Source organism: Mixophyes fleayi, chromosome 6, assembly GCF_038048845.1.
Source record: "Mixophyes fleayi isolate aMixFle1 chromosome 6, aMixFle1.hap1, whole genome shotgun sequence".
In the NCBI taxonomy this organism is placed as follows: Eukaryota; Metazoa; Chordata; class Amphibia; order Anura; family Limnodynastidae; genus Mixophyes; species Mixophyes fleayi.
This window is the reverse complement of record NC_134407.1, coordinates 52,057,894-52,085,686: the sequence shown is the minus strand read 5'-3', so window position 1 is coordinate 52,085,686 and position 27,793 is coordinate 52,057,894. Positions and strand designations below refer to the sequence as shown.

Genomic DNA, 27,793 nt, shown 5'->3' with positions numbered 1-27,793 from the left:
TACAACTCCAAATTTTGGACCCCACTTAGAACGTGTGTGGACCTCACCAGAATATAAAAAAAAACTGTGGAAGGATGTGATCCAAACCTGCTCCACATTGTTTGTCTCCCACATTAGGGGTAACCATTCCAGACTGGTGCTTGATTTTGGCAGAGGGGTGGGTTGCATGCAGTTTTTTTAAATGTATTAAACAATACACTAAAACATCAGTCATCATTATATTTGTTTTATGGTTCCCCAAGCCCGCTGTCTTGTAGTCATCTTAGACTCCACACTCAACTTCACCGCACACTTACACATTTATCACAACCAACGTCTCAGAGTCACAGCGCCAGAAGATCCAATTAATTCTCTATTTCCAAGATAAATCCTATTTGTGTGACTCCTCAACTGCTGCCAGGGGTCACAAAGCCCTCAAAAGATATCCAACATGAACTTGCATAAATACAGTGTCTACCATCCAGTGAAATTATATTTGTGAATAAAGCAGTAAGACTAATTCTATTAAAATATCAGTTTTCACATCTTTTAGAAGAGTGGTTTATGAGGTTTATTCACAGATATATCCTTAGTGTATGGTACCCACTAGGGGCCTGAGTTCAGATAGGAGCATAATTATAGTCCACTGGCCCATAATAGCCCTCTCCTTCCAGTCTTATGGGAGTGATTAAGCTGAATCTCTCTGGTACAATAGGGGAGGAGGGTTTTCCATTCACTTCAACCTGTCACCATGGGAGCTACTGAGCACTTATAAATGCTGTGCCACCTATGCCCGTCCAGCAAACAACTTACACAGCAGATAGGTCTCACTTTATGACCTTTTGTGCTGATTCAGGCTGCCTGAGCTATATACAACACTGTCCATTTATAACTGATAACTCTGTTTGCAGATAGTGAAAAGCCATTGGGAGAAGCAACTGAAAAAAACAAACAAAGCAAAACTGCATCTCTTAAGTTTTATCCACATAACATAACTACTATAAATGAAATTATTATGAAGTCATTGTTAATATTCATTCACAATATTTATGATAGTGCCCCATTAACCAACTGCAGTATGATCAGTTATAATAACTTATCCAGCCCAAGTCATTAAAAATGGAAATCAGGTAGGAAAAGGAAAATCACCCAGGAATAAGAAGAGATATATATATACTGCTTATTATCTTACACCACTGGTTACACTATCAGCAATTACTAAACCATTTCCATGCCGTTTATAATTGAGATCTGTTTACTGTAACTAGGGAAATAATTAGACTTGTGCTCTGCCCAATGCCAAAAAAGAATGACATTAATGTTTCCTATTTCCTCCCTTTATTACAACATGGGAACCAGCAGCACATGGGCAAGAGCTACAACAGCACTGATGAACCAGACCCCTCGTCAGAGTGGACGCTTCCAGAGCCAGTGTAATGAAGAGGAGGAGGAGGAGGCTCTTGTGATTGGACGCAGGATTCTGATGGCTTCAAAGAAGTCAGATCACAGAGACAACAGCAGAATAATACAACAGCATGTTCTGTGTGCACACAGCAAGGACACTGGGTTTTATCTGCAAGGTAAGTTAAGCTGCTTCTAAGTTGCCTTTTGTTTGGCACGGCCTGCTGCAAGCTGTGCTCTCTGTGGCAGGTGCTCAGCGTGAGAACCATCATTCACAATATTTGTGGCTGTCAATGCAGCAATCGCTGTCTTATTTAGCTTTCGTCCGAGTTTATTATTAAATGTGTACTATTGTGTTTAAATGTGCATTAATGATGGATTATTACTCAAAGATTGATCGTATCTGATGTGATTCGGATAAGTATTATGTAGTATAAAAATGCTTGGAATTTATATATAGTATGTTTACCAGTCAGATAACAAGTGTTTATATTAAAGATATTTGAGCTATGATGTATGCGATGCGTGCTACATAATATGTATTGCTTAGGACAGGTTACTTGCTAGCATGTGAATTACTGCTTCCTGAGACTGCAGATAAACAGTTACTAAGTCAGCAATGTATGGTCTGCAATGGGCTGCATAAGAACCATGTCAGGGGTTTAGCTATTTGTTTTAATTCTGTATTTATAAAGCTTTTGTTTTTTCCCCCTGATATTAAACAACCCTTTCTCTCTATCATGCACATGATCAGCTAATAGAATTGTCTATTTAACTGCTTAGAAAAATGTATCTGACAGGTGCCAGGAGTTGAGTAATGAGCTTGTGGCCATGTGTGTGAAGATTCAGTGTAATTGTGCTGTAGTGTGGACTATATCCCATCGATCTCGGACCATCACCTTTGTATTTTGTAGCTGTGGCCTAATAATTTTATTTTTCATCCTCTATTTTAATATACTGCAGTTTATGGAACACCATGAGCAGTGCAGTGCCATAATTGGTTGCCTGTATTAACATTACAATTGCAAACCTATGAAATGTCATGCTTGCACTATATATGCCTGATTCCTGGAATTGTTATTTCTTATGTGAAATGTATTTTTTTAATGTGCTGCAGAGTCTACATTGCTGTGCAAGTCATTTTGCTTGCTGGGTCACAATCCTTTCCAATGGTTGCTGCTCAATGCTCAAAATAGAATTTAAATAAAACAGAAGCTGCATCTGTCTAATGATTACATCCTGTAACTTCAGCACAGAGGTTGTTCTGCATCACTCTGCTCTGTATTTATCTTTATTAAACCTAGAATAACCGGCTTCTTCGATTTTCCTTTAATTGTTTTAAGATAAATATGTCCAGGATTCAGTTTGTGTGATTAATAATTATAAATAGCCTTCTAAAACCCATAAATATTTAACTTTTTTGTCCTAACCACATTATTTCTGTTCACTGTAATCTGTCAAGATCATTTGCAGTTTAATGTCCTTTTTATACTTACCCAAGCTATAATAAGACCTAATTTTCTTTCTTGCTTTGCTGTTCTTTCATTAGAAGGCAATCAATACATATTTTCTTTGGATGGTCTTTTTTTTTTTTTTCTTCTTCTTTTCTGTTCCAAAGAAACAAACTCCTATGAAACCCTGACTTGGTGCTGTCCACATTGACCATATTAAAGTGTTCAGGCTGCAACGGGGACAGAAGGGTGTATATACCAATTCTATAACATGACACACACTGACAGTTTAGGTGATGCGATTATGGTGAACAACAAGTGTTGACATTATGCAAGCTACAGCCTGCAAATGAACTTCTGTGCCCATCAGAGCTCCAGGTGTATTAAGCTTATTCAGGATTTTCATATTGTATTTGTGGAATGGAGTGAAACGTTCAAAGTAAACTGAACTTTCATTGATTATACATTAGCTTGATGTGTGTGTGTGTATGTCTGCACGAACCATTGGGTCAAAAGATGACTATATCAGATTAAAAAGAACCTGCAAATGTCATACTGAGTGTGAAAGGGACAAGATCTTGAAAATGAATAAGATTCCTTTTTTTAAAGAAAGTTCTATCTAAAAGCATTTTGAAATGTCAAAAAAACCCCACCTAGGCCCTGGCCTAGGGTGGCAATAGTGTGTTAGTGACCTACCTTGTTTCATCATCCTAACATATTTGATCATTTTGTAGTAGTTGGTAATTAATTGCATTTTTCATCTTCTTTATGCATCGGTACTTCTGATAAGGGGGGAGCAGCAGGTGTATTGGGAATAGTACTGTATGCAAAAATATACTATGACAGTAGTGGTACCAGGTGTATGCAAGTACTTCGATGGGCGTACATGGACACTGTCGTGTTAACAACTCTTTCTTTCTTTTTTGCCCACTCCATTTTATTCTTCTTTTTTTTTTTTTAATCTAGAATGGTTGTTTGTGTAGACCAACTGTATGTCCATAGAAGCTGCCTGTATACAAGTATATCTGGTCGCTCACCCTAGTGCCTAGGAAGCAGGTCTTTCTCCATTTTGGCTATTGATGTAGGGGACAGATCTGGCAAAAGTCTTGTTGTTTTCCGTTCAGGTTGGGGGACTGAAGAACACGAGGACCTATTGGTGCAGTCCGCTAATGACCATACAGACTAACAGATCGTTACAACAGACTTACATTTTCTAGCAACCCATGAGAAATCTAGTTGATCCAGATCAGATGTCTGGATTTATTCCATCCTTCTGCTGATGAACAAACTGGGTATCAAATGCATCATGGGCAGCTTTGCACAGCAGTTAGGGCTCTCTGAATATATATCTTGCACCCTTCCCTCAATGATCCTGCAGCAGACATTTTGATTTATAAACAGCATTGAGCTGATGCTTTTAATAATATCACAACTGTATAGCAGCACAGTAAAAGTGATAAACCATTGAGCCTGAGAGGAAATAGACATAAAATGCGCAAATTTGTTCTGCAGATGCCATCAAAAAAGGTGTACGCCTATGTCCATATGCAGATCTGACGCTTGCGCCTCCTTACGCTTGGAGAGACAGAACGGGGAAGGCAGAGGCGGAACTAACGAGCTGTGAGCCCTGGTGCTGGGCAATGGGGAGGAGAGAAAAGCCCACAGCTCGCTAGTTCCCAGTGCAGCGGGCCCCATAATTTCCATTGGCACCCGGTGTACTGTACATGCTGCACCAATGGTAGTTCTGCTACTGGGGGGAGGGAAGTTAAAACGTAGATCAAGTACAGTAAGTACGTTTTCGCATAAATGGAAACTAACAGTCCCGTATGGAGACGCATATACGCCTGTTAGCAGCTGTATCACTTGCAGGTGCCCGAGGGCAGATGCAAATATATGCTGATGGCAGTCGCCAGCACTAGCCTCTTCTGATTAGCTGACTGAGGATTCATCTCTGAAGCTGTGACAGGTGCTTTCTTTATTGATCATTTCTATAATTTATGATTATTTGGGCATATTTTTTTATTTAATTTTCTGCTACTTTCATTTGTACAAGGAAGATTAAGATTGCTGTATTATAGTTTTTTTTAAATTATTATTATTTAAATAAATAAATCCTTATAGTGAATGCACTTTTTGCTAACAGAAATAACGTAGTTTCTCATGCTTATGACGTGGTTGAGTGTAAGTATGTCTGGTGTAATCCTGGTGCATATGTGACTGCTGCGGAGCTGGATGCATTTTGAGATGGATACGACTTGGCATATTGGCATAAAAACACTATTGCTATAAGCAGATTTTTGAATGCATATGCGCCCATCTCAGCATCAGACCCATAGGTTTGTTTGTTTTTTTTTAGACAAAATAAATAACTGTATCTCACAGAAATTCATATTGATAAAGATGCACAGCTTGAATGTTTGAGTCCCTTTTGGGTATCAAAGGCTGTGCTTCACTAATGAGCTGTGCAGACTGCAGATATGTTACTGTGATTTACCAACTGAGAGCAGCTCCATGTGTTAGCTGGCTGAATATACAGCCTGTATTGATATTGTACGGAATAACTTTTCACAGCATAATTATATCGCAGAAAGCATTCTCTTATGTAATAGCATTTTTTTATTTTATTTTAATCATACTTTAAACAGTAAGTAATGCCACTATTTAATATAATATATATCAAATGAACTGAATAATATCCATGAAGTAAATGGAAGTGCTTATATATATAACTAAATCTGTCCACCATCCGCTCTCACTGCAGCGGGTTGAGGGAGGAGCTTCTACAATACAGCTGACACGTACTGGAGGTATTTTACGAAGAACAGTATCTGCTTTAGTTGTGCTGTGCGCACCTAAATTTTGTCCAAAGTGCATGTGTTCCCAGAGCAACATGGTGGCACCAGTGGAGGGACAGAGGTTGAGGGGAGGTGTTGGGCAGATTAGGGTGTATCTTACAGAGTAGTCACACCACTAGACCTGGTTTTGTGGATCAGTGCAATAAACAAGATTTCATTTTGCAGAGCAAGATTATTTAAATTAGCTAGACACTTTAAAAAGATAAATCAGGCAAGCAGTGTTGCAGTATTGTTTCATATCTCCCTTCTGTCCTGATTCTAGGGGAAAGTCTACTGGCCCACCAGCCTGGACTTATATCCTGACAGCTGAGAGTGTTGAGTGGTGTGTACCAGTCATGGATACTCTGTAGAGCAGAAGTGAATGGGTGCAGAGGAAAGTTGTTGGGGGCGGTCTAATGCTCGGAAGTACTTAATACACATACAGCACGACCACTGTATAACGTTACCATGCCCACTCTTCGGGTAGTGCCCCAATCTGCAAAACTGAAATGTTGGGAGGTATGCAATTTACACAGCTATGTAGCAGATGCAGTGCACACACAAGTGTACAGTGCTCTGGGCTGCTAATAGTCACAGAGAGCAGCCACAGACTGTTTCCCCCTAATACAAATAGAGTCTGAGGGGCTATAAGTGACTTCTGTAAGGCTATATGTGACCTTGGTTGTTGCTTCTTTACTTTGTTGTATGTACTGTGACTGGCCTTAATTTCTAATGGGTGTAATGTATTAGCTTATTTTAAAATTTTGGGCAAACGTGGAATGATTCACAAACTAATTTACGGACAGCAAATCTCAGCAAATTTGGCCTAATTTCAGAATCGTCTGAATAAAGTCGGTGATCTCTGCTGGTAACTTGTAGCCTAAGGACCAGACTACTGTTGTTGGCTCATATTTTCCTTCCTTCTCTGAAATTGACACATGTCACTTGAAGAATATGGGACAATTACCACCTGGACTTAGGTTGCAGACATATGCCTAGGTAGAGGACCGTAATGCAGACAGCTTTACTTTTATGCCTGTCATCTTTTGCTTTGCCCTATGTGTTAAGCTGTTTAACACACAGCAGATAATTAAGACACTGATAAAAACACAGTGCACATATTAGCACTTCTATACCACTACAGATGATTTATGCTGAGGTTATAAAAGGATGAACTTGGTGAATACTCACTATGTAATCATAAATGGCTATAGGCTAAATTGAATTTGGGAAGGTGGTAGTTGATCCTCAACTTGTCCGTACAAGCATTAACTGTAAGCACTGCTGCTTGACATCCACACTGTCTAGCTTAAGTGGGCAACCTTGTACCTGTGGACAGTGCTTTGTCCTCGGAGTCCAAGTGATCAGCTACTCCCTATATTCACATATTGTCATGTTTCACATAAATTAAATGTTGTCTCTTCTCAACCCTCTCGCCCAAACCCTCCAAGTACTATCGGTGCCCAGGATCTTCCTTCCTTCTTCAAGGACTGATTGATAAGATCAGACTAGTAATACTATCATCTCCCTTAATTCATTCCCAGTACCCTCTGATACCCTCTCTTCATTTGATCCCACAAATGATAATAAAGTATGTACTCTCTTATCTTCCTACTCTACCTCCTGTCCTCTTGATCCTATTTCATCACAAATTGATAGGTTCATGTCTCCTGTGCTCATTCCACCTGTAACTAAAATTTGCAATCTCTCTGTCTACTGGTATCTATTCGTCATTGTTCAAGATGCAGTGATTCTGGAAAAAAAAATTAATTCTGACCCAAAATCTCTCTTAAATTACCGTCCCATCGCAGCTCCCATGGCCCTTTAAGCATCTAGAGAGAATTGCCTACTCGCCTCACACACTTTCTTTCTGCAAACAACTTATTGGATCCTCTTCAGTCAGGCTTTCGCTCTCAACACTCCACAGAGACTGCAGAACTAAGGTTGTCAATGATTTGATCAGTGTTAAAACAAAAAAACATTACTCTATTCTAATTCTCATGGATCTCTCTGCTGCATTTGACATTGTTGACCACTCTCTTCTCATACAAACACTACAATCCCTAGGTTTTCGAACCACTGTCCTATCTTGATCCTCTTGTTGCTTATCTAATCGCTCTTTCAGTGTTAATTTCTCTGGATCCACGTCTACTCCACCTCCCTTATCAGTTGGAGTACCACAAGGCTCAATACTAGGTCTGCTGTTCTCTATCTACACCAGTTCTCTTGGAAAACTAATAAGTTCCTTTGGCTTTGAGTATCTTTTCTATGTGGATGATGCATACATTTATCTATGCTCTCTGGATCTCTTGCCACGTGTGTTGACCCACGTTACTGACTGTCTTTCTGCCATTTCATCTTGGATGTCCTCTCACCAACTCAAACTCAGTCTTTCAAAAGCAGAGTTAGTAATCTTCCCACCAGACAACAGAAGTTACTTACCTGACAGTTCTATTTCTGTTGACATGACAATAAATCCCACCCTGCAAGCTTGTGCCTACATGTGATCCTTGTCTCAGAACTATCCTTTGCTCCCCACATCGACTCGCATACATCTAAAAAAAAAAACATTTCAAGAATACGCACATATCTCACACAAGACACCGCAAAAACTTTAATTCATGCACTCATCTCCTGCATTGACTATTACAATCCCCTCCTTACTGGTCTTCCCAGGATCAGACTCACCCCTATGATCTATTTTGCACGCAGGTTAGATTGATGTTCTTTGCTAATTGGTCTTCCTCTGCTGAGCCACTCTGTCAGTTTCTACACTGGTTGCCTGTTTTTTACTGAATCCAATATAAAATACTTCTACTAACATACAAGGCTGTCAGCAAAACTGCAGCTATATACATCTCCTCACTTGTCTCAAAATACCTCCCAACTTGACACCTTCATTCTGCACAAGATCCTTATCTCTCATCCACTCTCATTATATGCTCTCATTCCAGAGTACAGGACTTTTTTTGGGCTGCACCCATTCTGGAATTCCCTCCCTTGCGCAATAAGACTTTCTTCTAGTCTATAAACCTTCAAGTGTTTTCCATAAAAATCCACCTCTTCTGGCAACCTTATAATATTCCTCAACCACCCTCTTAACCTCAGTAGGTTACCTTATTACCACCCTTTACACAATTCACACAAGACAACAACCCTCTGACCCCCTGACCAACATTGCTGTGTGACTGGTTCTTATAGCCCACTAAGCACTTTTTACTTTTGCATTCTGGCTGGACCAATATGCACTTAACATCATATATTTTATTACTGTGTTTGTTCCCAATTGTAAAGCGCTACGGAAGTTGCTGGTGCTATATAAATGATGACGATGGTACATTGTTGATTAAAATGGGGTTTCACAATATGACACACAACACCGAGTTTGCGCACCAAATCCAACTGCCTCCACCTACTAGCATGTATTTATGTGTGTATGCCTCTGTGGAACACTAAATAGACACAGGATGTGCTGTTCTCTGCAAAAGCAAACCATTATTTTCAGTGACGAATAATGCTGCTAGATCTGTCTGCTCCCATCTGTAAAGTATACGTTCTGCTCAATGCCTCTGGGCACATAGGCATTATTTCACCGTCGATTGAATGCTAAGTTCAGCTCTCCATGAACACAGCAGTTTTCAGCCAAACTTAGGTGAAACAGATCTTCAATGTACAAGAGTTTTTCAGAAAATGCATCAAAATGTACTGCATGTAGCATTCTGGATCCATCCTCCGTTTCTTAAAAATCCATGTATACTTAAGATATGTTTTATATAGGGATCTGTGATCCCAATATTTGCTGTGGTAGGACTGCATTCACAGAGGAATGAATGCAGTGTTCAAAAGATAGTTTAATAGTCCCCATATGCCCAAGGCCTAACGTTATTTTTGCCTTTAATAATTGGGTTGCAGAGTGCTTTTCATAAGGGAAAATAAGTTTTGACTGCAGTGCGAGAACATTCAATTAAAAAAGAACCATGAAGCCTTTCTAAAATCTGATCACTCAGCCTAATTGATTAAATAGTGCAAGCATGTGCTTATTAGGAGAATGCCAATAGCTTAGCATTGAAAAAAATATGAAAAGGAAATGTAAAAGCTAGATGCAAGTACACAATCATATATTCCACACTGATTAGTGAGAAATCATGCCAAAAAATTTCTGAGATGGATATAGATTAAGAAATTCTGTCAAGAACAATTGAACTCTGTCCCAGAAATAGTTTTCACATTTGGATAAGAGATCTTGAGTATTGGGACTAAATTCACATGATTGGGTCTCCCACACTGTTCTTGGCAGCGAAAGAGGTCTCTTGGGTTCAGGTGTAAAGTCTGAATGTCCTTCCGCATATGCATGTATTTTGTAAATATGGACATTGTAAAGTATGTTCATTTGTTATTTCTGGTAAACACCCCCATGTTTACAAGCATCTGCCAATGCTTTGTCACATAAAATGCAGGTTTATAAAGATGTGTTCTTATAAAAAAAAAAATAGGATTTGGGCATTTATCCTGGATTTAAAATAAAAAGTGCCCATAGGGTTAAATATACACATTAACCGATTAACAAACACATCATACTTCACGCTTATTCATCACTAGGATTAAGATAAAGTAAGGTCATTGTCTACTCCATCTTTTTGTAAGTACAGATTGTGTATTGGGGCCTCAGGTTGTACATTGAATACTATTTTAATAGTAACCACAATATAAATATAACAAAAGGCTAGTGGTGTTTTCAAAGACTTCTACCACTACTCAGATTCTGCCTCACGTATGGTTTTTCATGAATGTCTTTGGAACACGACCCTTCAGGTCTTTACGTTGATCAGTTTGTGTCTTCTATTGCTAAATAAAATTCATTGATATGTGTGGTCTTTGGGAATGCAACATGCATGTTTATTTACATGTACAAAACCATCCCAGTATGATTGGGAACTGGCTTCATGTTGGGTGTGAAATATTCTGGTGCTTTATACCCAACACAATATGCTTCTTTTAAGTGAAAAAAACCCCAAATCTTGTAGACGGTGCTCAAATCCTCATCACACTTACAAACCAACATTTTCTCTGAATTCTGGCTTCCGATATTTCTGTATTGGAAGAAATGTAGAAATACAGAGATACTTTAACGTTCCTGTGGTCCGGGCACCCAAAATGATAGAAGTGCTGACTTCTAAGTCCTATTGGTTTGTGGAATGTGGTTACAATATAATACCTAGATAATGGCCTCTTCTATCTTCTCAACCAGTGACAACAATTGTCTATCTTTCTAAACCACTAGAATACTAATAAAAGCTGTTTGCTCCCTAATATTGCCACTTACATTATTCAAGTTATCAGGTGCATTTTGCTTGGTTTAGAGAACTATGCATTTATCTTTCAAAACTGAGTACACTCCAATGAGCAGAAGAGGAAGTAGGCAGACCTAGAATAACCTGTATCCAATCAGAGCATGAGAATGCTAACAGCAGTATTTCTGCTCAGTGTATAGTTGGTGGTTTTGACCAATATATAGACAATCTGAGCAGCTAAAAGTTACCATCTTTATTCCTCTTCTTATTACTTTGTGCAGCAGTTCAGTGACTGTAAGAGGAGTTGCTGGATGGCCGTGTGTCAGGAAAATTAATATTCTAAGTTATAGGTGTAAAGCGATCCTTCATAATAACTTGCTCATTCTGGACTTTGTAATCCTAGTATTCATATTAAAAGCTGAACAAACTGTGATTACTACTTACGGTTCTTTTTGCGGCAGCATCCAGTGTTTATTTTGATCACCATGTGTCCTCCTCCATAGGCACTCTGAGGGGGGGGGGGGTGTGTTTCCTAGTGCCTGGAAACCCCCCTCCAAGCCTGGGGCACTGTATAATTGAGGTGGCTGGACCCTGCCCCCGCTTCACACGACTCTACTTGAAAAGGGAGAGCTGCGTGCACCTAACAGTAGTGCACGCAGCATTGCCCATGTATATTATGGGGATAGGGAGAGTTGGAGAGCAGCCAGGCACTGTCTAAAATTATAGCCACGCCCCATGTATGCTGGTGTGTATATATATATATATATATATGACACTCTTAATTTTATCTTTGACTTTTTAATATTCAAACTAAGTTCAAATAACAGGAGTTGGTTTTTTTCACGTGTTGCTCCGTAACACTGGTTCTTATTGAAGGACATTGACAATTCTGTATACAACTCATTTTAGTAAGCTTGTTTGTTAACACCCAGTCCTGTTTTATTACTATGTTTGTTCACAATTGTAAAGCGCTGGCATGGTTAGATTTAAACATTGCTAAATAGTGTCTGTTATTCACAACAGCTATATCCGACCCTTACATCTGCAGATTTAGGGCAAAAGTCCTATTTCAAGTATATTGAGTTATTTCAGGAAGTTTTGTACCCAGCATTATGATAGAAGTTTTTGTTCCTAGTTTAGTTACCCTTTAAAGCTGGAAGGTGGATATTTATAGGTAACTACCAAAGAAAAGGAAGCACTCGGGTAAATGGTGTTTACAGAGTACATGCGTTTATTATTATACAAAGTAACTAACTAGCACTTGAATTAAACTTTAAGCACTATAAAGTGTTGCAAATTAGTTTCAACATAGAAAATTGCGGTCGTAAATGTTCATACAGGCCAGCACTTTTGTAGAGGCATAAACGTTCAGTAATTTGTAACAAGGATATTATGTTCTGTATTAAAAACGCATACCACATTGGAAGACTAAAGTAGCCTATAAAGCATTGAGATTTATATATATTTTTTTAAATATTATTTTTTTTTTTTTTTTTTTTTTTTTAATCGTCTGCTTTCCAAAAATATGTAGGGGATTGACGGTTCTCTTTTCAGGGTCTATTTACTAATACTTGGCGATTATTTTCTATCACTTATGGCAGCGATATATAATACCACCTATTTATTATTCATCTGAGTGATACTGGCTCAGAGCGGTAAGAGATTACTTACCGATTCGACAGCCTAGTCTGAAAGAAGTTGCTTTCACAAATTTGTGGTTCCTCAATTAACATCTTGTTTACACTCATGTCGCAACTGCTGGGCAGTTTCAGTGGATCAATGTTTTGTTGACATTGGCTATTGGTGGTGTTGGACTGGGGAATGAAGGGCCCATCAGGGACAGCAAATGGCAGAGGGTAGAGGACATGGCCAACCCACTAATGCACATAACTAGTCTGCTTTCCAACCATCTTCCCTTTATACCCATGTATGCCGAAGACACCAGTATCTTGTTCGGCTCAGTTGTCCAGATTCTAATTGCAAAGGAGGATGAGGTAAGGAGAAGTTGTGATATAGAGTAGCGTTCAGTGTATTCGGGCATTTCTTACTACTAGTTCTGCAGTATTTTCTGTGGTGTGTTTTTTTTTGTTTTGTTTTGTTTAAATGTGTTTATTAAATTTTTTTGCAAAATAAACAAATATTATATTTTACATTTAAAAAAACAATTCAGACCTCTAAAACTTTAAGCCTGATATTTATTATGTATAAACATTGAATGAAGTGCTAAATGAAAGTTTAAGACTATCGTCTATAAAACAAACAAGACATTTGCTTCACCAAATAAGTTGATCTGAACAGTTCAAACTTTGTCCTGAAGCTCCAGCATCATTAATTATAGAAGAGATCTTGTAAATATTTTACTCTTACTTCAGTATTAGTTTACATAGTGAGTTGTGGGGGGTTCTGTTTGCTGTTTATCTTGAATTGTGAGCTTGATTGTTCAAGTTCTTATGATGAAAGTACAATTTGCACAATTCTTACCCTGTACCTCATTTTCGAAGAGAAATGAACAAAATGCCTTTTGTATTGCTTCTATATAGTCTGTCCAGCTCTGCTACTCTGCACATTCTGGCGACTCCTCCACTAACTAGAAGTTCACCTAGGTTTGCAGAGAGACAACAAAATCTGAAAAGGCTTCACATGTAATTTAATCATGAGAGTGAAGGTACAGAGGACTCTTTGATGTCCCGTTAGTGTGCTTCTCCGTGCAACACAATGTGTTCTATTAAAAATATTTGTTATACAGCTAAAAATGTTCCCTCCCCAGCTCTTCATCCTCTTTCAATTACCGCACTGCACAACATGTAATCTAATTTTTGCACTACTCCATAAAGCTAGGCCTGGTGTATATTTTTTTCAAGGAAAGTCCTCCGTACTCCCCCAACTTGTCCCATCAGTTTTTGCAAACTTGTGCTCCTTCCTCAATACCGCTATCTTGGTCAGCATGTGCTTTGGTGCAAATCAATTCACCACCAAAAAGAATTTTGCATGGCTTCTCAGATGGTATTTAGGTAGAGGTGGGTCGGTATTGTGTTACATTGGGCATCCTAAGGCCATCATCCGTAACGTGTAGGTTTCCTCATCCTCGGTTGTCTCCCAGCCCATATTTTATGACACTGGATTTCCTGTAGAAAGACCAGGTTTGCCCCAGGTTGTTTAAGTGAATGGGGGGAATTGGGAAGTCAGAGTAAAAGGAAGGTGGGTGTCTAAACCTATATGCATCTACCAAAGGGGATGAGAAATGGGAAGGGTTTCATGGTAGAATATTCAGAGACAGGTGTACAGTGAGAGGAAAGGGAAAGACTAAAGGATCCTTAGTACCATTTGATGTGAGTAGTGCTTAGGGCGCTGGGTGGGATATGGTGGGATGCCAAGAAATAAAGACTCCAGCTTTGTGAGAATACCAGAAGATTGTGATGGCGTAAGTACTAAGCTATAGAAGTTACGCACAGACAAGGCTGCCAGTCATCCTTAGAAGGACCCCAGCTGAAGCAGCACACACCTCATCCTTACAGATCAAGTTAAGACTCCTTGGTGTAGATTGGCCTGGGAGGACTTTGTGTTCGGGGGGAAAAAGCGTTGTGGTTGACTACTCCAATGTTAGCAGCCCTAGCCAGGTTAATGCTCTTTACCCTATTTTGTTTTCACTGCAGACACTCTGCCATCTTTAAGGGCCAGTGGCAGGAAAAGGAAGCCCGATCAATACCTCATATTGTAATTATGGAGGCCTTTGCTGATGGACATTATTTATCTGTGTTTCTGTGCCCGGTCTAAAAATATCTGCAAGTTCGTACCTTGAAATTTAAACAAGATATTTTTTTTTCTGAAACGTCATGAGCTTCTTCTTTACTTTATAATGGTGGAAGCCCCCTAGAACGCTTCATGGAGGCTAATCCTTGTTTGCTCTAGGGCAGAGAGTGCAGTGCACTCTGTCCAGAACTAGCTCCTCGCAATTGGGATCCCGGAGGATTTGCTGAAAGTGGGAGAGCATATCATGTGATGTGGATAGGAACAGGGCAAACCTTGTAGCCTTGAAGTGTGTAGATGGAGTTCCCCTACATTTTTGTCCCTGTTTTCAATAGCTTTAGATCTCTTAAAACCTTGATTGCACTTATCATCATCATCATCATTTATTTATATAGCGCCAACATATTCCGTAGCGCTTTACAATTGGGGACAAACGCAGTAAACTAATAAACAAACTGGGTAAAACAGACAAAGAGGTGAGAAGGCCCTGCTCGCAAGCTTACAATCTATGGGACAATGGGAGATTGACACATGAGGTTAAGTATACATTTTGCATCTTGGCCCAGCCAGACTGCAAAGGTAGGGTGACTCATAAGCTAAATGATCCTGTCACACAACAATGTTGGTCCGGGGGTAGTTGTCTTGTGTGAAATTGTGTAACAGGCTAAAGGTAGTGAGGTTAAGATGGTGGTTGAGGAATATTATAAGCTTGTCTGAATAGGTAGGTTTTCAGAGAACGCTTGAAAGTTTGTAGAACAGAGGAGAGTCTTATTGAGACTTATCTAGTTTGAGGAACTTAGGATTGATTGGTATCACTTTTCCTGGCTGACTTCCATGGTTGGAGAGGAGTCTTTATATTCAGGGTATATAGGTGGCATAGCAGAACTTTTTTATGGCAAATGAATGATGGGTTATAAAGCTGATTCATAGGCATAATTTACATCCTTAGTGCAAAAGGATAGGAACGCCTGAGATAGACTTCCAGTAGTTTGGTTAAGGCAGCTTGTAGTGAAGGTGTATGTGTTTAAATATAGCTATTTTATCTTTTGAATGTACTATCTAAGCCAAATACCTAATGAGCACCAGCTGCATCTATTGTCTAAGGTTTTCTGAGCATGAAATGGATAAATTGTCTTTACTCTTGAGAGGTTGAATCATCTAATTTGACCAGTCAGTGTGATCTGGCAGAAAAATCTATTAGTACTTGTGGTAAGCGACTTTCTTATACTTCAGTTCTCAGAACACAGATCAGTGCTTTTTGTTAGCGGCAGTTGAATGATCACCTTTTGCTGATCTGAAACTGTGATGGGTGCACGTGTTGTGGTACTTCTGTGAGCACATATCCTTCCATTTAAACTCCTGTAGGCGAACGTTGAGTAGTAGTACTAATTCGTGATTTTACTATATGAGTACTATAGCACTTGGCTGAGATAGAATGTCCTTTGCACAGAAATGCAGTGATGTAAATAACTGCTGTGATATCAGGAACCTCATTGGACATCTAACATGGAATCATATGACACTTATGTATCAGTCAAATGATCAATGCCTTTTGCAGCATGACATCTGCTTTCTTATTAATATAAATTGGCGTAGGTGACCTTTATGCTGTGTTCTGTCACAGGAAATTTGCTTCATGTTTTATTGAAAAATGAAATTGCTGTAAACCTATTTTATCAATTATTCTGCACAGCTTTTTGGTGTGTCTCATCCATAAATCAAATTTTGTGGAAAAACATAATTTTACATGTTGTGCTGCATATTATATTATTTATTTATTTTTTAAAGGACTGAAAGTGGACCACCTTAGATAATTGGAGTACTGACAGTGGTTAAATATGGGTGCCGTTTGCCCTGGGTTAGGCACACTCCGTCTGTGGCCTCCCAGCAGTGGGGCCCTCCTGGGCCTCCTCTGATATCGTTAATATGGAGTGCTGCGCTCAGTCTCCCATCTTAGTAGTGGTGCCCCCTAGTGAAGACAGGAAGTGGACCAGCCACCAGCCGTCCGCATGGCTCTACTGAGCATGCCCGGACAGGAAGTTCAGCTCTCAGCATGTGACGGTTCAACTGTCAAGAAGCTATAACTAGAGCTTAATCCTTTTGGTGTTCTTTTATATATAGATATATAAAGTGACTGGAGGCACAAAAATATATATGAGCAACCTGTTCTCTGACATTGCCCACAATATAAGCTTACTACCACCTGCATATATTAATGTATTATAATAGTGTTACAGCAAGTTCTGAAATAAAACCAACAAATTAGTTAAGTCTAAAAGCTTCTTGTGGTTTAACATTGACCAGCAACACCGCTGACACCTATTACATATAACCGCACAAGTGCCCAGATAATAGGTTTTCTGCCAATATATATAATCCCCACTTATAAAGTTGTCTTTGTGTTGCTGTAAACATTCTGATGATCTGGTTTTTCTATTCCTATCCTCTACCAAAAGGGACATCCCTGACGAATTATAGATAAATACTAAATATAATTATGTAGTCAGTCAAAGTATATTTTAAAATAGGTAAAAATGAATGTTCTTGTTGAAGAACAAGTATGATGTGTAAATGGTTGAGCTAATGTTGTCTTACACAGTAAGTGTGTGTAACTTAGTACAATGAAGCAATGTGAGCACAAAAATACAATTCTATAAATAAACATTTACTCTGTATGTGTTGCATTATAATACATATATTTTGCTGGGTTGTTCTAACCTTTTAGAGGCTATCTCATTGCACTGTTCCTTCTATCCAGTTCTCACTGTTAGGGATGTCTCCGTCCATCCATGATGCTTCAGTAGAGCTCTATAGGAGCCTTATAATAGTACTGTCGATGACAAGAATTCGTAAGCCTTATAAGCTTTCTGTTCAATACAGATAATATGGGAAGTTCCTGATGGCACTGAGTCCTAAGGACAAGACTGATTTAAGAAGGGCTTATCCAAAAAGCAGCCAATCCCTTTTAATATATTATTTAGTGTGCAGCTTAGATGTCTAATTACTCTGTGAGCTGCCACTTGGTAGTTCCATGAAAACATTCTACAATTGTTTATGCTAATTTTTCCAAAAGGATAACCTTTTTTTCTGCTTGTTGACTATTATTTGCAATTAAAATGTAGTAGATGTGCCAGCAGGTGTAATTCGATTAACAATCGTAAAGTGATTAAGGATCCAAAATATAGCACATTGTAAAGACCAATGCTAAGTGTATATGTGTACGCTACCCAACCATCAGTGTGATGCTCTGGGCAATGTTCTGCTGGGAAACCTTGGGTCCCGGCATACATGTGAATGTTACTTTGACACATACAACCTGCATAAACATTACAGTATTCCCTCATGGCATTGGCCTCTTTCACGCTGCAAAAATTGTTCAGGAATGGTTTGTATGTGCAGGCTGCATGAATCACTCTGAATTGGTTAAAGGGGCAGGAGGCTGGATTACCTCCTGTCAGAGTATGTGTGTAAAACTGTATATAAAGAGCCCTGTTTTACCCTGAAATGTATTAGTACATCTGTACTTCTGGATGATCATCAGTATCTCAAACTAGTGTGTAAAGGTCCTTTTTATAAGAACTACTTGAGCTAATAAAACATCACTGCTTCAAGATCCTGCTTTGACGCTTACTTACTTGCTGTAATTTCTGTGACCTACAGATTAAACCCATCTGATCCATTATCTGACTGTTCTAAAGTTGGGACCCACCATTCCAGTACCAATGCTCTGCCCGCTACACTGAATCTCTGGCCAGTGTGATTGGCCAGGGGGAACCATCCACACAACCCTGATCTAAAGGAAGAGGTCAGGTGTACCAGCTTAGGTGCCCAGCAAGGGGGTCCACCAGAAAGAAGTGGTTCTAGGTGCCGGCGAAGGAGCCTAGTGGTGGCAGCAGTACTCCACTGTACACACCTATACATGTGTGAGCCTTCTTTCCAACTCCAAAAACGTGCTAGTAGGTTAATTGGCTGCCATTAAATTGACGTGTGTGTTTTAGGGAATTTAGACTGTAAGCTCCAATGGGGCTGGGACTAATGTGAGGAAGTCCTCTGTACAGCACTGCAGATTTAGTGGTGCTATATAAATGGCTGCTGCTGACGATAGTGTGCATAAACTGTATTATAACAGAGATAGTACAATAACAATAAACAACTTGCAGGCAATACTTTCCTATAAACCATTGTTACTTTTTTACTCTGACTTGTTTGTTTATTTGTTTGTTTTTATATGTGCTTCTCCTTCTGCTTCTCTTCACTTCCTAACATGTAGAGAGTGCACTGTCCCTGGTGGTAGTGAGTGATGAGAGGGAATGAGATGAGCTTGTTGTCGAGCAGGGTACGTGGTCTGTGAGTTGTTGTGCAGGCACCAGTGTGCACACGGGAATCCCTGTGGTCAGTCACTTGCAGTTCTCCACTCTTCAGCTACGTGTGCTTTTTTTTCTGCATGGGATTGAAAGTTACCTTTGCTCAGATCACAGATGCTGCTGGTTCATTCATTTAAAATTAAATTGTTATTAATTTTAAAAATTATTTATGATCACCGGCATCTGTCCGTATAAACTGTGGGTCTCTCAGCGACCTCATATTTACAATGATCAACAGCGAACAAAACTTGTCAGTGGTTGGTGTTAAGATTATGCCTGGAGAAATCATACTGAATGTATTACACAATTGTGGCAGAATCACACAGTGTTTAAAAAAAACAAATAAAAAAAAAAAATACTAACACTTGCTACAATTGTAGCTAATATGCCTCACATGTAGCCAATATTCTCATATAGATTCCTATGCCCCCTATAGTATATAGAGACATAAAAGACTATATTATGTAACCTCATGATCCTAGTCTCCTTCCTTACCCATGGTACAGAGTATTCACCGCTACTGTGCAGGTGTAGCAACATCATTGTACCGGTCCATCCATCGTACATCTATTTGTCTCCTCCACCCTTCTCTTCCCCCATTCTCAACTGTGCTTATTTTATGTGTGTGGCCAAATTAGTAGCTGGCTTAAATGACTGCAGAGCTGAACACTTCTCCTGATTCCCACTAATAGTACTGAGGACGATGTGAATAAACTTCTATTAATAATTATAATATGCATAATTATCATTTTGTGTGTATGAACCAGACACAGGGCCGTTATGAGCATCTGGCTGTAAATGTTTCAGAGTAACTTGCCCCCCTCTCCCCGGAAGAGCACTGCCCTATCCATGTGCCTAGTTGGCCTCTATGATAAAAGCCCTTCATGGTTTGCTTGAAACATCGACTTGTGTAAACAGTCTATTCTCATGTCACTGTGAGTAGGTAGCAGAGACATTCTCTCTTAAACAGTTCGTCTTTGTTTTCTTGGAATGTAAAACAGGTTGCGAATGTTTGATGCCGAGAAGATAAATCCTGTAGGTTATGTTATATTAAATACATTTCCTTTTATGCAGAAGCAGTTTGAGCCCTGTGATTCAGCATGAAATTAATCTCCCTTTCATTCTTGTAGTTGTATAAAAAATGAGCTGCTATGTTGTACATTGCTTCTGACTGTTTACAGAAAAAGAATGTCATTCCAGTGCACAACTTGGCACTGAGCTGCACTGAAGTTCTTGTATTCCTTGTATGGTCCGCTTTTTTGCCACAAGCTTTTCAGAAACGTTGCAGTTGCTTTAGAATCTATTGATGATGACCTGGATTACTTTTTTTTTTTTTTTTTTTCTTTATTTGAAATGCTCAACTTTGAAAACGGAAAACATGTTGGTACTTACAAGCACTATTGAGATTAGGAAGGGGCTTATTTATTTTGCTCTGTTTATTTAGCGATCACGCTTATGTATATGTTGCATGTTGTTGCAAAGGAGTCTGGGAAGAGACTTGCACTAAGAAGGTCCAATTTTGTTAGCAGAATTTCTTATACCATTGTAGGCCTTATTTGGGAACTATTAATATGCATTAAACCATTTCACCTGAGTTATTAAAGGCATAAAATACTTTTAAAGGTTTAATCTATTAATGAATGGGATGTGTATTCTTCGTTTGTGAGGTATCATTTTACTAGTATACGACTTAGGGCTAGATTTACTAAGCTGTGGGTTTGAAAAAGTGGGGATGTTGCCTATAGCAACCAATCAGATTCTGGCTTTCTTTTATTTAGTACCTTCGACAAAATGACAGCTAGAATCTGATTGGTTGCTATAGGCAACATCCCCACTTTTTCAAACCCGCAGCTTAGTAAATCTTGCCCTTAGTCTATTCTCATGACCTCCCTTAGAACTTATGAAGTGTGGTTTTTGGTTCATCCCTCTAAAGTTTCTCTTCTGAGTAATGATGTGGTGTACATAATTCCATTCTCTTTAATGGCTGTTCCCACCACGTTTTTGTGCTTTGTACTGTATAAGCACTGGGAGAAATTCAGCATAGATCAAAAGCACTCTATAACCAAATGTAGTTAAGACGTTATGTCCTGATGAAAGGGTAACTATGGGCCAAAACCTCAGCTTATACTGGCATTGCATTATGCATTTTATGTACTGTGTATACAAGAGATTATTGACTTCAGGCAATGGGCAATTATGAGATTTCCTTGGCCAGTCACAGTGTGTTATGTTTGTACATATTTTTTGTGTTGGTTTTAAGCCATTGTCCATTTGGTTTCAGTGTTCCAGATTCCCCCATACGGCAAAATCTTTACTCTATCGCTTCTCGTTCTGACAGGGAGTCAACATGTTCGACAAGTAATTACTAATGATTAAAATAATGGTTTACAGATTCCATTATAATGCACTTTGCAAAATATTTTTCTTGGTTGACTAAGCTGACTTTCTCTGCATCTTCTTTGATGGGATAAATTTAGCTAAGAAAGGCCTTTTTAAATCTATCTAGTGCATCCTCTCTTATATTATGCAACGTGTTGATACCTATTGGAATCCTGACATTTGGCTCACTTTCCTGACAACCTGAAATATTTGTTTGTACAGAGGCTGAAGATATATTCTTTTGTAGAATCATGCAATGATTAAATTGTAAAATGTGCACTTAAATGCAACAGGCTATACTAATATAAAGAGCATCCTTGTGACTTGATGGAAATCTGTCACTATTATGGACTTAATGCATGTAAGACCTAGACAAATCTCTAGATCCTAACTTGTCTTTGTTTTTACAGTACTGACGATTGTCCATAAGACACAATTATCTGGAAATGTGGAGAACTACTGGACACTAAATATACAGAGATCCAGAGTGGTGGCTTTTCTTAGACTCTATATTACACAAAACAAGCAGGGACAGAATTTAATTGTAGGTTGCCTGAAGGCTTTATTAGTAAATAATTAGTACTTCTTTCCAGTTCTGCATAGCAAACTATTATGTTGTATATTGTGTTTACTATACCCATATTATATTGGTGTTGACTGAATGTGTGAGTCGTAATATGCAGTAAAATGTGCCGCTATAGGTCTTTGCAGTCTGAACACGTTGATCGTGCAGGGAACAGTATGACAAGAGGGGCCATGAGCCAAGCACACTTAAAATCATGTGTGCGTGTGTTTTCTGTCATGCACTTACCCATTTGGGGTTAAGTCTCCTGCATAGCCAGCCAATAATATCCAGAGAGAGGGTCCATAGTCTTCCCTATATATTCTCCCTCCCAAGGCATGCTGGGTCTTTTGGTGTCCTGCACCGTATACATCCCTCCGACCCCGCTTTGGTTTTCCTATTTGCACATTTTTTCTTCCACGCACAGAGGAGGCACAGTTGGTAGGAGAGCATCACAGTCAGGTACTTTTAAGCATAAGGTATTACCGATGATTGGTAGGGGTCACTGCCCTCTTCGAAGCTACACGACTTTTAGCCCTTTTGGGCCTGGGTCATTAAGGAGAGCAAGGCAAAAAAAAAGAGTAAGTTTGATTCTGGACAAACCATGTTTCAATGCAAGGGGTGCAAATTAGTTTATTATTTTGTACATAAAGAAAATACTGGCTTTTTTTGTCATGTAGCACACAAATACTTGATTACTTTATTCTTAAATTTAAATTTAAAGTTGATTTAGGACATGCCCTACACCAACTATAAATCTGTCCACACATTTTAAATTTACCTCCCCTTCAATGCAACATGGTTTTGCCAAGGTTCAAAGTTTTTTTTTTTTTTGTTTTTGTTTTTTTTTTTTGCTTTGGTCTCCTTAATGACTCAGGCCCTTTGTGTGGTAGACCCCTTGACCTGCTTTGTGTGGGCACGTCATTGTCGAGTCCAGAAGGGGTGTAGTCACTCTGTTTCCAAAAGTTTAACACCAGTCAATTGTAAGGATAACATCCTGGGACCAGTGGGCAATGTCTGACTTTCCACTGTTTGGCTTTGCGTTTAAGTTGGCTGACTGACCTGCTCTGGCCGCTACCTTTCCGTTTCATACATTTTAAATCAAAATAAAACTGTGACCTTTGCCTAAGTTAAATCTGGTGTCCGCAGGGTTATTTATATGGTAAGTACAGTAATAATAAATGAACATCAGAAGGAGGTTGGGTGCAATTTAACATTCCCTAAACAGAGAAGTGTATATACAGTTCAGGCAATTGTTTCACATTGGTAACTGTGTAATTAGTGCGTTGAGATAAATGCATACTTACCAACTTTAGAAAGTAACTGCTAGAAGATCGTGTGTGTGTGTGTTGTTTTTTTGGGAACTATCTGGATAATGGGTTTCCGGATAAGAGATCCCATATCTGTGTATACTTTTTGTAAGGCTTCTTCTATATGCCCTTGTTTAGAAATATCCTTTGTGACTCATGTAGTAATTACACAACATCTGTCTTTCATTTGACTTGGTTCATGGATATGATGGCTTGACCTTTTCAGATTTGTATTTATTTTCTGAGAGTTTTATTGTTCCATTATTAAATTAACACTGGTACTTGCTTTGCCCACGTATATTGCCCAGGAATCCAGTGTTTACTTGCTAGTTGCAGCGGAATAGAGCTGAAGGCAGCATTTACAGAGTGCATCATCAGCGTTATTGTAACAAGAATTCAGGGGCCTGATTTCCAAAAGGGGAGGGCCTGTGATAGGGTTTTTTCATCGCATTACCCCATACATGAAAGGGATTACCATGCTTACCAACTTTCTGAAGTTGGCTTCCGGGAGCCTGCCGGGGGAGGTGGGTGTGATGGGGGGCGGGGCTCCAAAATTTGCGTCATTTTGGACCCGCTCCCGTGACGTAATGACGCAAACGTGCCATTTTACAGCAGGGGGCGGGGCCAAATGCCACGATTCCCGGTGAATCACGGCGTTTTGAACCTAATTCTGCCCACTTCACTAAGAAGTGGGCAGATGTGGGAGATTGCCACACTCTCCCGGGAGTCCGTGAGACTCCCGCGACATGCGGGAGTCTCCCGGACATTCCGGGAGAGTTGGCAAGTATGGGTTACAACCAGCAATAACCCAGCTGGCTCTCACATGAACACAACTGCAGTGATTGGCCCAACGAAGCAGTAAGTATACTCTTCCTACGCCAGGACCGTGTCGCCAAGGCTGCTGAGTGCTGCGCCAATGGTTTTTTCATAAATGCAGCCAGTAGGTTATATGTTTTTAAAAAAATAAAAGCACACTAGCGCCAAGCCAAAAGGAAACCTGAAATAATAATGTTTTAAAAAAAAAAAAAAAAGTAATAACAAAGTCCTTTCTAATCAAGAAACATATTTTTATTCCTATCAATAACAATGTAAAACAGTAAAATACCCCCACAGTATACACTGTAAGTCACACATATACTATGTGCTCTTTTGAGAACAAGTTTATTTCCAATTGAAATAATGGTGGTGGGTAAAGTCACGTCCTTGGTGAAACACACTGTATATAGAAGTGTATAGACAATGGATTGTACCTAATTGGATACAGCGCTATAGTCTCAACGGAGCTGATATAACATGCAACTTTCACAAGAAAAAAAGCCATATACTTATCCGGGTATATGCGGTATCCACAAAAATATATAGAGGCGCCTCTCGTGCTTAAGTGTAACGTCAGCGGATAGGTTTTGCTTTATCTGCAAAATAAACGTTACTGATGTAGCTCTTTCATCTGTTACATTTTTTTTTTTTTAAATGTTATCTCTGTGATTTGCATTGTATAAAATAAATAAACCTACCCCTCGGTGCAAATGGGGCTGGCAATAATAGATGGCAGAGTATGCAGTGTGCCACTACCCCTTTAACAATGTACCATTGCAATCTTCCTCCATGAATACATTCTGTATATAGATGTTAGTGACAGAGGAGCATCACATCTGGTCTTTTTCTATCTCTAATGAGACGTTATTATGTGTACTTATTAAGGATGGGTAAAATGTAATATTTTCTTACGTTTTATACATGACCCCACATTTCAAGAAATGAACCAATGTCCAGCTATGGTCTATTTTGCTTATGCAGAAGAAACCAGAAGCTGAAGTCATTTCCAAAATCAGAATCTGCCTTGGATCAACAATCCAACATAGCAGTCATTTCAATAGCATGGATACCAAATTTGGTTAAAAATATATCAAACCCTTTTGAAGCTGTCCTGTTACTGTGCATATATTCCTTTCCCTGACACAATTATAATACTCTTTCAAGAACCCTGAAATTCCCAAGGGATATTCTTGTTGTTCTTAAGCCCTATTTAAAAGTCTGCAAATAGCCTTTTATACTGTATGTAAACTGTCTACAAAATAATAACTTGCAGGCAGTTTTTTTTGTTTTGTTTAAGTGTCATCACTATGTCTTTTTTTGATGCCCTCCTGCAACTTTTATTAAATATATTGCTTTATTGTTCTATCTTTCTTCTGTGGTCTTCTGCCTTTCCTTTATATCACCAGACAGAGATGATTATTTTCATTGCCTCGGGATACGACACAGAGCTGCTTTCTGGATACAATTATATCCAGTGCAGAGTAGAACAGAACCTTGTCGTATCCCAGGGCAACACAAATAAATAAACAGCTGCGCATCATTCTGTAAATACATGGCTGAAAAATATAGCCATGTATTCAGTGAAAAGCGCAGGATAATATTTATAACCCATGTAGTTTTAAGTAGAGATGGGCAGGCTCGGTTCCCCGAGAACCGAACCCGCCCGTACTTTGCCTTTCCGCTCGGCTCGGTACTCTCCCGCCCGCTCGGATTCCAAATCGAGGCCAAACGTCATTGTGACGTCGTCGGGGCTCGGTTCTCGCGATAATTGAAAATTTTAAATACCTGCCTCCACAGCAATCCATCGCCATTTGACAGAGGGACAGAGCAGGGTGTAGTCACAGGCTGATTAGAGCAGGGACAGAGAATATACCTTATTCTTCATACAATTCTGATTACAATTCTGATAACAATTGATAAAGAAGAGAGGAGGATAGAAGAGTCTTTTTTTTTTTTTTTCAATAGTTGGCACTACAAGTGCTTTTGGGATGTCCCCCATTCTTTTGCATTAATTTTTCTGGCTGTCAAAAGTCATATTTGTCAGCAGTATCTAAAACAATTTGTAGCACTACAAGGGCTTTGGCCTCATAATGGATTCAAAGCAGTCCACATATGAGCAGAATCAGCAACCAGGTTCTGTCACCAGTCCTGATGGTAGTGTTCCCAGTACGTCATCTGGGAAAGGCGATGTCAAACTACAGTCTTTTGAAATCATTAAAAAAAACGCAAGCCAGAAAATTTTTTACCGTGTTGAAGCGAAAAAGAAGTGTAACTGGGGAAAAGTTAAGTGCTGATAAAAAAAAAAATTGCCAACATGCCATTCTACACACGCAGTGGCAAAGAGAGAATGAGACCTTTCTCTATTAGTAGCAGATCCAAAAATGTTACCAAGCCTACAAGTGGTGCACAACTACTGTTACGCGTCAAAGCCGAGCTGCAAGATAACAGTAAGGCATTAGAGGATAATGTTTGCTCTGAATCAGAAATGACACCAATCCCTGTGGAGAGTCCATCCACCAGTGGTATGTCTAATCATGAGCATTCTGATAATGTACCCATAAAGAAGGGCCCTTTCAGCAGTTCTGCTGATGTGTGCCTGAACAGCCCTAATGTAGCCGGTGGTACACCAAGTGAGGATGACACTTTGGAATTGGAAGAGGATGAGGGGGAGATTTGGGTAGCCGACGGGGGCAATAATGATGATGTTGATGATTATGATGCAGACAGATACCAAATTACCTTTCTCAATTTCTATTTATATTTTAGATTCTATAACGACTGAATAGTTTTCTATTTTACTCCTAGTGGAGAGGGGTCTGATGCAGACAGATACCAAACTAGCTTGGTCCATTTATTTTTACTTTCTAATTCTACAGTCTATGCAGGCTGCTTTTTTTTTCTATTCAACTACAAGTGGAGGGTGTAATATACACCTAAAGACGATGGTTGCATTGCCAATAGGCTAAGATGAAGAGGAAGACAACCAGGTTTGTGTGCAGAATTATGGACGGGCTACCAGGGATTAAACTGTTTTCTTCCTAATTTATTAGCTTTAGAATTACCTTATCCAAGAAACAGGTGGAGCACTAAATTAGGTTATTTTATGCCCAAAAACATTGATTTTTAAACAAAATTGCAAAACAAAAACAAAACCGAAACACGCAAGGGCGGTTTGGCAACACGAAAACCAAAACACGATGGTAATCCAGATCCAAAACCAAAACCAAAACACGGGGGTCAGTGAGCATCTCTAATTCTAGATTCTATAACGGCTAAATGGTTATCTATTTTACTCCTAGTGGAGAGGGGGTCTGATGCAGACAAATACCAAACTGCCTTTGTCCATTTCTTTTAATATTCTAATTCTACAGTCTATGCAGGCTGCTTTTTTTCTATTTAACTAAAAGTGGAGGGGGGGGGGGGTGCTATAGAGACTGACACCAAACTGCCTTTGGCCATTTCAATTTAACGTACAGTCAATGCAGGCTGATTTTTTTCCTATTTAACTACAAGTGGAGGGTGTAATATACACCAAAGGACAATAGCTACATTGCCCATAATCAAAGATGGAGGAGGAAGACAACCAGGTTTGTCTGTATAATTTGCAGGCAAGTGTTAGAATGAAGGACGGCCTACCAGGGATTAAACTGGTTTTTTTT

At 39.2% G+C, this 27,793-nt stretch overlaps 1 protein-coding gene across 2 annotated transcripts in view; it reads left to right on the top strand.

Moving 5' to 3' along the window:
- Positions 1-1,410: 1,410 nt before the first annotated feature.
- The window catches only part of LOC142161173 (sorbin and SH3 domain-containing protein 1-like), a 283,529-nt gene continuing 257,146 nt past the window's right edge, over positions 1,411-27,793 (top strand). For both annotated transcript variants that reach the window (XM_075216482.1, XM_075216484.1), the window contains exon 1: positions 1,411-1,559. The gene's annotated coding sequence lies outside the window, so the exon portion shown is untranslated. The remainder of the gene's footprint in view (positions 1,560-27,793) is intronic.